Source organism: Grampus griseus (genome assembly GCF_964374135.1).
Source record: "Grampus griseus genome assembly, chromosome: 15".
Lineage (NCBI taxonomy): Eukaryota > Metazoa > Chordata > Mammalia > Artiodactyla > Delphinidae > Grampus > Grampus griseus.
The window spans coordinates 16,071,658-16,084,163 of record NC_139009.1 but is presented as its reverse complement, the minus strand read 5'-3'; the positions used below and the strand labels follow the sequence as shown (position 1 = coordinate 16,084,163).

General features: G+C 37.9%; 1 long non-coding RNA gene across 1 annotated transcript; it reads left to right on the top strand.

The window, feature by feature from the left end:
* The first annotated feature begins 3,407 nt into the window (after positions 1-3,407).
* LOC309834039 lies at positions 3,408-9,583 on the top strand. The gene is made up of 3 exons (XR_014297834.1): positions 3,408-3,563; positions 6,813-6,921; positions 8,224-9,583. It is a non-coding gene; the product is annotated as an uncharacterized lncRNA (long non-coding RNA).
* The last annotated feature ends 2,923 nt before the right edge of the window (positions 9,584-12,506 follow it).

The window sequence follows — 12,506 nt, the reverse complement described above, 5'->3', positions numbered from 1 at the left end:
AGGGCAGAAATTGAGACACAGATGCAGAGATCAAATGTACGGACACCAAGGGAGGGAAAGTGGCAGGGGGAGGTGGTGGTGGTGGTGTGAATTGGGAGATTGGAATTGACATGTGTACACTGATGTGCATAAAATGGATAAATAAATAAATAAGAAAACAGGTTGAATCCTTGTAATGAAGGTCAAAACTGAGATTGGTTTTGGTTTAAAAAAATTCAGTTTACAACTTCTGTAAGAATCAAAACCAAATCAAAATAACAAAGGATACTAATAAAGAGATGGGCAAATAGTGGATAAATGCTTACGTATAGGCACTTTTTTATATACAACAGAGAAAGTATTCTTAATATTAAAAGTAAAATTATGCAAAAAGCATATATCTGTAAAATGAAATAATTTAATATGAGGGGCAAGTCATAATGAAGATGCAATTGTCATGGATCTGTATTCCAAATTTACGAACCTCAAGGTATATAAGAAAAAACTTTAGAATACAACCAGCAAGATGAAAACAAATATTAGTCAGTCTTGGACTGACATATATTGTCATATTTTTTACAGCACAAATAGGACAAAATAGAATAATGCAATTAATATATTAAATCAAATAAATGACATCAAAATATGTCCCTTATATAGAACAAGCATTTTGTAACATTGTTCCAATACATTTACAAACCAAAGATCACAGTTATAATCATAAATTCTATATTCACAATGTAATAAAACCAGAAAGTTATTACAAAATGATAAAGAAACTAATCTAATCATTTGGAAACAAGAACAAAAACCTCTGCTACATAATCTTTGCATCAAAAGCTTAACCAAAGCTCCTATGACAAGTTATTAAAATTAACTACGATAAGATTTTATGTATCATAGTAATCTCATTGTAGCTGTTTAGTCACTTATAGGCGTGGTTGAAACTTTAAAAAGAGGAAAATTAATTTACTTAATTATATTTTTCATTACATAAGAAATAATGAAACTAAATGAAATAAATATTCAACTCCAGAAACCAGAAAAGTTGCAGCAAAATAAACCTAATAAATTATAAGGTATTAAATTAGAAAATAAAAAAGTTTTAAATGCATCTGAAAACTTTTAAAATTAAAACCAATAATATGGATGCAAATATATCAAGTCTACTAATGAGAGCCAAGAAAAAGAAAATATAAATATGCAACATGATGAAGATCAAAAGGCATAAAAATCATAGTGACCTAAGAGACTGCCTGATAATGCTGCATTTTCTCACAATGAAGAATTGTGAAGACTCTTAGCTTCCTTCAATCTGCTCAAACTGTGCTACATATAGTGAATTTTTTTCCATTACAAGGAGATCAATCCCTTCTAATTTACAGTGCTGCCATAGGTTTTTCCCTTTTGTTGTTTTAATTCATCAAAGTCAGTTTTTTTGTTTGTTGATATTGTTTTTACCATTGCAAGGCATTTTACCACTTCTCTGTTAGTTTCCAAAGGAGGGTGAAAATGCAAGTAGCATGAAGTCAACATGCTACTTTATTATTAGGGTTACTCGATTATTAGTACAATATGTGCCTCATACAACACAGGACTTTCTAAGATGTGTCTGGAGGACTGGCTTGATCTCAAGGCATGGTCAAATTCTTTGCCCATCTTACTACTGACCATGTCCTGGAAAGCAAGGATCCCAACACCTCATGAGTGAAGAATAACAGAAAACTACCAATGAGCAATTTATCCAAGTTTTGAGCTTTGAGCAAAACCACTTAAAGAGGATGCAGATCCTGTATATACGTATATATCTCCCCCCCCCCAGTTTTATTGAGATATAATTGACATACATCACTTACAGTGATCTGACTTACATACATCATGAAATGATTACCACAATAAGTTGAGTGAACATCTATCATCTCATACAGATACAACATTAAAGAAATAGAAAAAAAATGTTTTCCTCGTGATGAGAACTCTTAGGATTTACTCTCTTAACACCTTTCATAGGTAATGTACAGTCGTGTTAATTATCTTTATCATGTTGTACATTACATCCCTAGTATGTATTTATCTTATAACTGGAAGTGAGTACCTTTTGACAACCTCCATCTAATTCCTTCTACACCCACCCTCCACCCCCACCTCTGGTGGCCACAAATCTTATCTCTTTTTTCAATGAGTCTGTTTGTTTTTGAAGTATAATTGACCTGTAAGACTATATAGTGTTATGTTGTGTTCCTAGCACACAGCGTAACGATTGGATATTTCTATACATCTCAAGATGATCACCATGATAAGTCTAGTTGGCATCTGTTACCATACAAAGATACTAGTTATTGACTATATTCCCCAAATGAATCATAGAGAAAACAAAGAGGTAGCTGCCAGAGGGGAGGAGGGTGGGAGGAGGAGAGAAACAGGTGAGGCAAATTCAGGGGTAGAAACTTTCAGTTACAATATAAATGAGCCACAGGTATATGTATATATCCCTTTAACACATATGGTCCTTACCTATCGGAAATCAGAGCTTTGCTAGCATCCTGGTGTCTGAACAATCTCATAAGCAACACCACTTGGGGAGGTAGGACAGTGAGAGAGGAAGAACACTGCTTCCAGCTACACAGTTGCTTTCCTCTAGATGAATGTGGCCTGAGGCAGAAAGGGATATACTTAGGCTTAGTAATAAATCCAGGTCTTGCCTAAGTGTCAAGAGACTCCAAGAACAAGAATGGAACACTGGTCTCGGCATGGTTAAAGGTGTGGCTGTGGCTTTTCATTTGCTCCTCCTGATAATTTATAGGATATGCATAATCAACTTGATTTGGCTAACATATGTAAATGGTTCCTAATGATGACACTGCTATGAAACCACCTTATAAAAGCAAATTTCCTCAGAATAGAGTTCCTTGAGAACAATATTTTTCTGAGCCTTGATACAGGGTAGTGAGTTGAGCCCACTGTATTTTTATATAACTCTGGGAAAAACAATTAGTCCTTTTCAGTAAATGAACAGGCATTTACGCAGGAAATGTTTTTGAAAATAGTTCATCAACCAAAGCCTAAGGGAATTGGAGGGAAAATAACTGTTGTAGAGGATTTAGAAACTTTTTTTTTTTCTGCCTCCAATTAGAAAAACAATATATTTAACCCCTGGTCTTTACCATTGGGTGAGATCACTGGTTTGTTTCTCAATTCTATTCCCCAAAGATTTTCTGGGACACCAAGTGCTGAAATTATGAAGATGAATGAAAACCCTGAAGTTTGTCAGAGACAGATCTATAAGCATGTGTAATTCATCTTGTGGCTTCGTCTATGAGACTTTATTGCAGGATTTAAAAATATCAGTGAGAATTCAGGCATGTGGAGTCATCAACCAGAAATAACTTTGCATCAAATCCCCAAATGGTCTTTCTGATTGGCAGGCATGCACGGGCTGAGAAGCAGCATTTCCTTTTTCTCAGACTTGTTCTTCCCTTTATATAAAGGAAGCAGAAGTTCTAACTAAAACTCTTCAAAGTAATAGATCTTCATGTGGATTCAGTTCCATATCGGTGGCAGATCCCTGCCACTATAGATGACAGGTAAGTTATAAAGGACTTCCTGGCTGTCTACAGTAGCTAAACTTAAATTACAAAATTTTAGGACTAAATGAAATTTTAAGAACTATTGCATTCATTGCTGATTCTCTCATTTTGGAAAAAAAAAAAAAAACCATAAAACCTATGACTTGAAAAATTTAGCTGTTTTAACAAAGGCCACAATGCTAAATAAAACCTTTAGAATTCTTGACTCACAAAAGTTATCTGTCTGTTATATTAATATTTTTATCATGCTCAGGATGATTATCTTACTAATAAAAAATCATAATACTTTGATTACTGCTAATTTTTTTTTTAACTGACAATCTCTGGAGCATGGGAAATATACCAGAAAACATAAGAAAGATATTGTCTGAATTTTCAGAAATGGGTAGAAGATGTACTGTGGAAATATCTGATGGTCAGTTCTTGCTAATTGCTTTAAAGACAGGAGGAGTAAGATGGCAGTGGCCATTGGTGAAAAATATGGGGAAAAAACATCAGGTCACACTAAATCTGTTTTCTTATTACCCAGATGAAGGCCATTGAAGTAGGTATATCTTGGTGTTATAAAAAATGTTCATTTGTTTGTTTTCATTACATTTTCTTTGATAGTATTACAAAATGTTAGCCAGAGCACGTATATGTTTAAACAAGAAGCCCAAGGTGTGCTCACTTATTGACAGCTTCTTATCAGCCTGGATAACACTTACAGTGGTCCCACTTAAGGTTGCTTCCTTGGATCTATATGGTTCAATACTCTCAGACCACCAACAGACAAAAAATTGTAGGATATAGGCTTATCAAATGGAATCCTTGGTAAAGTTTGAAGAAAGCACTTGGTATTGTCAATGGCAAAATCGGAGTTTAAAATTATCTTGAAAATCTGTAACGTTTTCAGCCAATAAAATAAAATCTGACACTTAATAAATGCATAAACATATTTAGGATCAGAAATCCATTTTCATCAGTAGAGAACTGAGAGAGACCATAGATGTCTCAGAGTTTTATTTTTAAAACAGGCTCTACATGAGCCTGTGATCTCACGTAGCTAATATATTCTAACACTGAATTTGCATGAATTCATAGATAAAGTTTACCGAGTCATAGAGAGTCTGAAGGTTAACACTGTATTGGGAGTTTTGCAGTTCAGGTATTATGTTTTTAGAGGACTGTTGGTCAATTAAAAAGCATTGAGCCGAGAGGGAAAGAGGCAGGCAGATATGGGGGATGAAAGATGTCAGAGTCTGGAGACATATGAACAAACTGTAGTTGAAAGAAACCCAGTCATTCACCAAAAACTTCCTTCACACATTAAGTACTGATTACTATGTAAGATCATGGAAATATAGAGCCTTACTTCTTCTCTTGAAAAACTCTCAGTTGAATAAGGAAGAAAGAGGTAAATATTTCTAATGCTATGCACTGGAATGGAACAGCCTACAGAGCGCTGTGGCGGCACAGAGAGAGGAATGATCCTTCATGAGGAGGGCAGCAGACCAGGCTGTTAGGGTGGCTTAAAATTGGGAATATTTAGCTTGAAAGGAAGGCTAAGGAAAAGAAGTATGTGAATTTACCTAATAGTGCTTTAGCCATCCTACAAGTAGGCTACGATCATTTCACTTCTATATCTTGCTCATTCCGTTACCCCTCCTAGAATGTCATCTCCCCTAAACTCTACCAACCCTTCACACCTTTGTTGGAAACCAATCTCTTCCATCTGGCCAACCCACTGGGCAATGTCTGAGCTGACCCCAAGAGCAGGTACTTCCATCACACACACTCGGTGCATCATTTGTAACATCAGCAAACGCTTCTATCAGAACCGATTCACCTGATCTTGTATTATATGCCCTTTAGGGCAGGAATGAAACATCTTTTTTCAGTCTGTGATCATGCTTTGTACCGAAGCCGAGCACACCTAGACTCAATAAATGCCTTGTAGAAAGTCAATTAGCCTGCTTTCTTTAGTAAAGAACAATTCTAGGCTGACTTCCCAAGACCCTTCCTTTGCACATCATTTCTCCATCTAAGAAAGCAGAATTCCTCCCTCTGACATGAACTTCCAAGCCTATGGAGGTGGAGTGAGAAGGCATTGCACATCCCTGATGGGTCGGTCCTGGTGAGGCTGTCAGGTTAGACAAAGCTCCCTGTCCCCAAAGGTGGTCCTGGATCTAGAACAACCTCTGTCTGTTGTCCCAGGTGTAGTGATTTAGTCCATAAAATTTTGGGCCACAGGGAAAACTGACATCTTTGTGTCCTGTATCCTGAAACTTGCCAAGGTATCTTGCTTTTATCATTCTGATATATATTTTTTTCATCCTTTACAAAGCTGTTAAAAGCCCCAGGCATGGGCACTGGCTCTTTGGGCTCAGCCGTGCACATCCCAGTGACTTCTTTGCTTCTGAAAACCAATCTATTCTGTCGAATATGCCTTCATCTTGTTACAAAATAGGGCTCGTGAATTCGGCCCTGCCCAGGGAACAATCAGCATGCTGGGGATTGCTTTGAAAGCAGTATTATACTAATACAGGATCTCATTAGAACCCCTTTCCTGGGAGCTGGGGGTTTCTTCCCAATCCAAATGGAGATTGTGGTGTTCATTATGTGTTCAGAAGTGCTGCTTCTCTGTACCATCAAATGGCCTGAGGAAAGAAAATCTTTTAACCTTTGTAATTGCTACAATACTACTAGGGTTCTTTCTCCAGTTGAACAGAGCAATAAATATTGCAGAGCTCTACTTTTTTCTTTCTCCTAAAATGCAATTAAAATAGAGGGAAAAAAAATTCTTCTGAGGGCATTTCAGTGATGCCATACCATCCAACCTTTGGGAGGGGCATTCATGGGGGATTATGCGGCAAAACTCCGGGTCCATTTGGGATAATTTCCAGCAACTGGCTCAGGGCCTCGGGATGCAGCATTAGTTCATCTAGGGCTTCAGCTCCTGGTTTCAGACTCATTAAGACTGTCTTGTTAGGGTAGGTATGTGATCAGTTTTGGGACTGCAAACTAAGCCCAATAAATTGCTGAACTCTGCTTAAAAAGTTAATTACCAAATCTGGTGCATGTGGTGCAGAAAAAAGGACAGAAACTAAAACCTAATGTACAGACAAGCACATTTTTAAAAAATTAACTTCAAAAATATAAATATTCCACTGCTACTACTTGGGCCTGAGCACAGTCTCAATTCACCTCCGAGTTCCTGTTTCTTAACTACTTGCCAACCTGTTTCCTTTTTCTGTTCTCTTACAGGTACACGTGGGGATGCACTCTGACACTTGTCAAGGTATTCTGACAGATCACGCACAACGCACAGGCATGAATGGCTTTTCCAGGCACATTAAAAATGCCCGCATTCAAGGTAAATACGATGTGGGTTTTTAGTAGAAATATTTATATATTGAGTTCCAGTTCACAAGTTTTCCTGAAGGGCCACCATTTTTATGGAGGAAATTCCTTGGTGCATTCACCAAAAAAGATTTTTTCAAACTGGTAATATAAAAATAACTGCTGTAGTGTTCACAGTGGACCCAGCCATGTGTCTCTGCCTGGAACTTTGGAAGCTGTGACAGGAGGCAATGGGGCCATCAGCACAGCTATTCTGCACTGGGGGCAATTTAACAGGGTGGCTGAACCATCTCCCTCCCACTCTTCTCTTTCGCCACACCTTGGGCTTGGTGAGTGCAGTGAAGAAGTGGACCTTCATCTTCTTTTTGTTTCCATCCTCTTCATCCTCATGGGTTGAACATAAACATGGTTCCTTTTACCAGATATGCTTGAACAATCCTAGCTTTCCTGTGCCAGATTTAAATATATCTAAGAAAACAGAGTTAAGCCAACGGTATTGTCAAGTATAAACTCCGTAAAAGCAGAGACCCATCTTTCCATTCTTGATCCCTATGGTGCCTGGCACAGTGCCTGGCATCAAAACTTAAGACTCGCTCTTAGTCCTTGTTGGAATAAGCAGGAAAAGCAAAGAAGAGGAAATGTAGTCTGTTCATCTACAAGTTCACAATATTTTAAAGAGACGCAATGTTCAAAGACTAGCACGTAAATACGGTAATGCCTTCACAGAAGTACATTCAATGCACGTCAGGATCACCGCGGATGGAGTTCCTGCTGGACATAGCAGTGTTTCAATAAATGTTGAAGAAATCATCTGAGGGGTTTCACACTCTGGATCTGTTGTCTCACGTAGATAATTTTCCAGAAAGCTACCCTGTTCCTGATTTCTGCAACCAAAAACATGTCTCATTTCCAGAGGGCCTACTGGGAGGCAGGCATCACAGCAGGTGCTCCAACTCATTCTGTGTAATCCTTCAAATCATTTCGTCACATAAATATACTCTATGTAAATATAGTTATACTAATTTTAAAGATGTAATAATCGAGGGTCAGGAAATGTAGGTCACTTCTCAAATGCACGGGAGTTGTAAGGAGCAAATTAAGGCTTCAAATCTAATTACGTCTTAAACACCAAGCCTGTTATCCACACCATCATGATATAGAACTGGAGAACAGGAGAAATGAAATCCTGTCTTCTCTGCTAGGAAGAAAAAGTGTATACATTTAATCTCCTCCCTCCTAATTCTTCAAATGCTATGTTCATTTCTTAGGTGCTTTTCTTAACAATACCTTACAATGATTTTTTTTTTTTTGGCAGTACACGGGCCTCTCACTGCTGTGGCCTCTCCCGTTGCGGAGCACAGGCTCTGGACGCACAGGCTCAGCGGCCATGGCTGACAGGCCCAGCCGCTCCGCGGCATGTAGGATCCTCCCGGACCGGGGCACGAACCTGCATCCCCTGCATTGGCAGGCGGACTCTCAACCACTGCGCCACCAGGGAAGCCCCTCACAATGATTTTTTATTAAAAATTAGGGGACAAAAAGAAAGTGTAGAAAATCCATAGAGCCATCCAACACTACGTCCTCCCAGTCCTCCAATTTATCCTGAAAAATCTTTGCAGTTGGCTAATGGTTACAACATCAACAAAATAGCTTCCTTCTCTTTCCTCATTTAATTAAAGAATAAACAAAATCAACTAATGCACTACAACCTTGTTGACTGGTGGCTCATTACAGAGGCTAATAAGAGAACATACATTCTCATATACTGATCATTGGCGCTCAGAGAATTTGAAGAGAGCCACCTGCTGAGTAAGGATCCATTTTTGCTTCTGACTTTGTATGTATTCATCTGGTCAGTTTCCCCAAGCTGGCCTGATTAGGAAAGTCTTATTAAAACAAATGGAGGTGAGACTTAAAATTAGTAGAGAAAAGCAGAAGCTCTGTCTGAACCACTCATACAATCGTCATCCTCAGCCAGATGTGCTGACCACTTACTTGGCAGAGGTCTGTGGCAGAGATTGCAGTACATTCATCAAAACCTAAAGGTTTTCCTCTTGCACACAACTAGGCTCATTTCCCAGCCTCCCCGGCGACCCAGTTGCCATCTTCCATTTTCCATCCAACTGAGGAAAATGAGGCATGCTACATTCAGATCCCAGCAATCAAACACCTTCACATGCACATGCGCAATTCCAGTCTCTCTCTCTGTCTTATCTGCTTCCTAAATTTTTTTGGCTCAGGTGACTTATAAACCACATATAAAATATAATAGACCTTTCTTTAGCCTGGATTCCTGAAGGACTGCATGGATATCGGTTTCACATTGCCAGTCACTAATTGGACTTTAAATGAGCAAGAAGTACGTTTCTATGTATTAAGTGCCTCAAATTTCAAGGACGGACTGTTACTGTATGTTATGAACGAAATGTCTGCTGAAACCCTAACACCCCTTCCTCTGCCCCATATAAAATGTGATGGGATTAGGTGGTGGGGTCTTTGGGAGGTGATTAGATTTAAATGAGCCCTCATGAATGGATTAGCGGCCTTACAAGAGTCACAAGAGAACAGTTTTCCCCTCTCTGCTGTCTGCCATGTGAAAATACAAGAAGTCCAAAGTCTAAGATCTGGAAAAGTACTCTCACCAGGACTTGACCACGTGGCGCACTTATCTCAGACTTACAGCCTCCAGAACTAGGAGAAATAAAGTTTCTGTTGTTTATAAGCCACCCAGACTATATTTTTGCTACAGTAGCCCAACTAAGACCATAGATAGTGCTAATTTAACTAATTTATATCCCTTAACAGATTTAACTGTTTATGGGATATACAGATTTTTTTTTTATTTTAGGAAAAAATCATATGTCACATTTTAACATACTTACATTGAAATTCAGAAATACATATATCATTGTATGTATTTATTTAACTCTATAGATATAGATGTCAATATAGACATAGAATAGGCATAGGTATAGATATAGATGTAGATATAGATTTAGATATAGATAGCAATATAGATGTGTTCCCTTCCAAGGATAAACTGACATCTATAAACAAGTTTGGCAAAAAGCTCATCACATAATATGTTTTAATGAAGGCTTTGTGAACTTGAAACTTAAGGTAAAAACAACCAAATTGAATACAGTTGCCTGGAAATTTTACTTGCGAATTATTTAATATGACATCAATGGGAACTTCAAGACAATTTAATTTATAAACAGAGGAACACAAAAAGAGACTAAGATAAACAGGGGAAGAGAAAGAAGGTCACTTTATAGTTATGTTTGTGAAATTCTCCATGAAAGGTTTATCTTGAAGATCTGAGTACAAATCTCTTAGGTTCAAGCAGGATAAATCAAGAAGAAAAATTCAGAATTTGATAAGAAGTATCACTGTAGATTTTAAGTCCCTTCTAGAAAATAAGCCCTTCAAGAACCAGAATATGTTCAATTTAACAAAGCAGTTTGAGGAATGACCATGAATAAGTCATTCTGCAAAATTAAAATATGAGTAACACCTAGAGTGTAACAGGAGAGCTTCCCAATCCAAGAGAAGGACAGGCTTAGGTAAGACAATTTAAACACTGTGTACTAAGTACATTAGAGGCATACATAGGATACAATGGAAATTTGGGGAGATCACAGAAAGATTACTAGGGGAGATGACAACACAGCTGAATCTTAAAAGACAGGAAGGTCTTGGATAAGCATAAGCTGGAAGCAGACAAGCGCAGGAAGACAGCAGAGTCGGCATATTTCTCCACAGTCTCATTCTGCTCAAAAAAAAAAAAAAACCCTTACATGTCAGAAAAATTGTATGTACAAACTTTTTTATAATTGTTATTTAGAATAAATCTATTAAAAGGCTGAAAATATGAAGAGTGCCTCAATGAGATCAAGAATGAAGAATTCTTAGAAGATAAAAAAGCAGATAATATCACAACTACAGAGAAACAAAATAGAAAATTACAAAACATGCAGAAAAATAAGAGTTGCTGAAGTAGATGCAGTAAGTGGACTGTGCTTTGAGATACAAATAAGGGAAGAGGAAATTAAGAGCCATATAATCAATTCACCTACAAAACATTCAGGATATGCTCCAATCCAGGTTGGTTCCATGGATCCACTATGGCATCAATGACCCTCAGGCTCTTCTTGTATTCTTTGTTTGCTAATATTTTCTGTTGTCAAGGTTAGATAAAGTTTTTTGTAACTCCAAACGCTATTTCCTGACTTGAAATCTCCCAAGCAGGAAAAAGTAGAGTAAGGGAAGAAAGACTTTCTTCTTGTATATCACTTTCTTTTAAAATGGAAGGAGAAAAATCTTTCCCAGAGACCAGAGCACACATGAGAACCCCTTAGTTCTTGCATCCTTTGCAGCCAGATTTGGGCTACATGTTCTCCTCTTGACTAAGCACAGACAAAGACAACAGAGCCTGCTATGATTAGATAAACTAATTATCATTCAAACTCTGGGACTGGACACATCGTAGCTAACCCCAAAATGAAGGTCTTGGTAGTAAGAAATAAGGGGTACAATCTGATGGGTGGATAACTAAATGTGTCAGGCATAGGGAACTCAGATTAGGGTCACATGGCATAAGGAGCTGGAAGTAACCTGGCAATAAATGTCGGGACAATTGTCATTAGAACTGTATTGAAATAACTAGGTCTGTGTATCCTTTCCATCTTTCCAGCTTATGTTTCACAGTGTTCCTTGCTTGCCTCGCAAGCAGATAAAGCAGTGGAAAGGAGAAACTGGGCTGGTAGGGGGCCCTAGATGGCTTCCTAATCCAAGAGGGGCAGCAACCCTAAAGCCCAGATTACAAATTATCAGCAAATTCCATACATCAGTACATCCTTCCTCTACTACACATAATGAAAGCAAACTCCTATAGACAGAGCTTCCCTCCAGTAGGAGGCAACCCAAGCCTCTAACAAAATACGGTTAAAAAACCATCAAATCTTCTTTATCCATTCATCTGTTGATGGACACTTAGGTTGCTTCCATGTCCTGGTTATTGTACATAGAGCTGCAATGAACATTTTGGTACATGACTCTTTTTGAATTATGGTTTTCTCAGGGTATATGCCCAGTAGTGGGATTGCTGGGTCATATGGTAGTTCTATTTGTAGTTTTTTAAGGAACCTCCATACTGTTCTCCATAGTGGCTGTATCAATTTACATTCCTACCAACAGTGCAAGAGTGTTCCCTTTTCTCCACACCCTCTCCAGCATTTATTGTTTCTAGATTTTTTGACGATGGCCATTCTGACCAGTGTGAGATGACATCTCATCGTAGTTTTGATTTGCATTTCTCTAATGATTAATGATGTTGAGCATTCTTTAATGTGTTTGTTGGCAATCTGTGTGTGGCACATATATACAATGGAATATTACTCAGCCATAAAAAGAAACGAAGTTGAGTTATTTGTAGTGAGGTGGATGGAACTAGAGTCTGTCATACAGAGTGAAGTAAGTCAGAAAGAAAAAAAAACAAATACCATATGCTAACACATATATATGGAACCTAAAAAAAAAAAAAAAAAAAAAGTCATGAAGTACCTAGGGGTAAGACGGGAATATAGACACAGACCT